Source organism: Belonocnema kinseyi, chromosome 7, assembly GCF_010883055.1.
Source record: "Belonocnema kinseyi isolate 2016_QV_RU_SX_M_011 chromosome 7, B_treatae_v1, whole genome shotgun sequence".
In the NCBI taxonomy this organism is placed as follows: domain Eukaryota; kingdom Metazoa; phylum Arthropoda; class Insecta; order Hymenoptera; family Cynipidae; genus Belonocnema; species Belonocnema kinseyi.
The window spans coordinates 108,150,494-108,153,661 of record NC_046663.1 but is presented as its reverse complement, the minus strand read 5'-3'; positions in this window follow the sequence as shown (position 1 = coordinate 108,153,661).

The window sequence follows — 3,168 nt, the reverse complement described above, 5'->3', positions numbered from 1 at the left end:
AATATATCTAAAAAATTATTTAGAAATTTAAGAGGAAATTTTAAATGTAATAAATGGCCAATTAAGATGATATAAAATTTTGTGTTCCAATCAAATTCAAACAAAAATGTTTATCTCTTTAAAAAAGTATTAAAAAATAAACTACAAAGAAAATGTTGCCTAATTTAAAGAGAGTAATATTTTTGTATGTTTAGAATGTTTTTTTTTCTTTTAAAGATCTTAATTATTATAATCGAAATGTCTACCGTTACGGAATTCTCATAAGAGTAACACCTTTTCCAGTTCATTCAAGGCTAACTTTACGGGAAATTCTGTAATACTAGTAGTCAGTTGTTATTATGTGTGATTTAGTTAAAGAAGTTGTATGACCAGTAAATTGGACAAAAATATATGATGCATTTTTGGAAAAAATGCATAGGATTATGGTTGGAACCAGAATGGATAAGATCGGCTTTCGGATCGAACATTTTGGTGAACCAGTTTTCTGGACAACATATACGTGATAGTCTTCAGAAAAAATTTCTGCCCAACTCCGAATTCTCAGACCAGTGTACTCATTCTTATCGAATTGAAAGCACCGTTCCTTTGGCAACAGTCTATAAAATTGTTGAATTACAATTTCAATAAATAATCTGAAGACTATCTCATTTCTCACATACTTTTTATAAATTAAACATTTTTTGTACATTGTGATCGTGATTATTATAAAGTGATATATTTAATCTTACCAATAAACTTCTTTAAAATAATCTTGAAATTGTCATTTTGTAATTTTTAAATTAAGTAGCTATTTTATTTCTATTGGGAATTCCTATCTCTTGAAAAAGAGAAGGCAAGTACAGAAATTTAACAGAAAAAAGGAGCGAATATGGATATTCAACGGCTTCAAATTTAGGCTTTAAAACTTGCAAAATAATAAAATTGTAGCGATTTAAAATTGAAGCGTCTAAAAATAGACTGATAAAGGCTTTAATTAACAGAATAAATAATTTTGAGTTACAGAAGATGGAATATTTTGAATGAAAAGTCCTCCCAAATTTAGCAATGTATTTTAAATTGACATGCTTTTAAATGAATATTTAGTGTTTTATTAATTTGATTATAGGAATTATAAAGTATTTGTGCGAAAAATCAGATATATGAAAAAACAGTTGTTTATGAGTTAAAAATTCAGAATAATGTTACTAATGATGTAATTCTAAAATAAAAAAAATTATATTAACAATATTTTTTGCAATTTATTTGATCTTACAATTCTCTACACCTCTACTGTTTCCAATTTTAAAATTAATTTTTTCTATGACTGAAATCGATAAATCAATTTTTTGAAAATAAAATGTCTTTTAAACAAAACATTGTTTTGATGATTATTTACTTATTATTAATTGTCACAATTACTATTTATTATTATTTATAACATTTCAAATTCGTGAATTTTGAATGCAACGAAAGTGAAAAGGTTTAATCCTTAATTTTCAAATGATAAAATTGTAAATTGCTTATGATTGAAAACATATAATTGTAATTTTCACGTTTCATCCAGGTATGTAAAAAAAATTGGTGTAACGCCATGGCTCGAAAATCTCGCACTCGTTATTGGAAATCTAATTGGCTCTTGAAGGATTTGAAGTTAATTGATGAATCACGTTTGAAATTTAACAATGAAATCTGCGGCTAACTTTAAGTTCAGTTACCGCTGTTCATTTTAAACTGTTATAAAAAATTCGTACAACGTCACACCGATGTGCGAAGTTGTAATGATACGGTGCAATATTTTGGTGCGAAAAAGCATTTCGTCTACTAAAATACACTTCTCTGGTGTACAGTTGGTAAATTTACAAACTCTCAACTTCCCGGTGTTGAAAGTACTAACGAAACACACCGAGGAGATGTGAAAGTCTTAATCTAAACTAAAAGTTTCACTGGAAAGTGTGAAATCAAACACTAAACCGGAGCGAGAATAGTACGCTTCGATACGTGTGTGAGAGGTGATTATTTAGCGAATGAGATGTTTTTCGCACTAGCGAAGCGAGTGAGAAAAGTCTCATTCGCTAAAAATAACCTCTCACACAAATATCGAACAGTATTTAATACCACGAAAGGCGAAAAAATCTTGTTAAAGTTGAGATTTTGAGGTAAGAGTGGTATAAACATACAATCGACCTTATACGGTGCGAAAACTAACACCGGTAAGTTGCTTTGCGCGCGTACGCGCAGTTAACTTGGGTAGGCTTGTGCAAGCTAAAGAAGTTAGAAGATAAATTTATAATTAAAAAGATAATTTTTCAAGAAAAAAAATTTCAACAAAATTCTTCAATTTTCATCGTTAGAAACGAATTTTAAACTGACACAATAAGCATTAAACCAAAAATGAACTAGTTAAATTTTCAGATAAAAAATGGAATTTTCAAAAAAATAAATTAATATAAAAAAATCTTTACTTTTAACCAAAAATGGAACAATTAAATTTGTATTAAAAAAATTAATTTTGAATAAAAAAACAATTAAATTTACAACAAAATAGTCCAATTTTCAACCAAAGAAATGAATCTACGTATAAAAAGACTTCTTAAAAAAAAATTGCAATACATAAACTTTGAACCACATAGTTGAATTTTAACTGAAAAATAATGTTTCAAGGAAAAAATAAATAGTTACATTTTCAGTTAAAAACAATTATCAAACCTAAAAAATCAAAGTTTCAAAAAAATATTTGAATTTTTAAGCAGAAAATCGAATTTGCAACCAAAAAAATAGCTTAATTTTTAAACCAATAATTTCCTACAGAAAACAGAAATTAAAAATTTTATGAATCAGTTTAAAAACAACAACAAAAACGAATTTTTAACAAAATAGATACATTTTCTACGAAAAACGGTTACATTATCATTTAAAAAAATAAATTTACAACGAAGAGATTTACAAGGAAGAAAATAAAAGGTTTGAGGAAGAGTCGGAGAAGGCTAGGACGGAAGAAGAGGTATGAAATGTAGTAAATAGAAGTATGGAAATATGAAGGCGAGGAACTAGAGGAATGGGCATGGATAATATTTAATAGAGTATGGAGAGGAGAGGGGTGGCCATAGTTATGGAAAGAAGGAGTAGTTATACCAATATTAAAGAAAGGAAAAGAAGAGGAGGTTAAAGATTATAGGGGGGTGACATTGA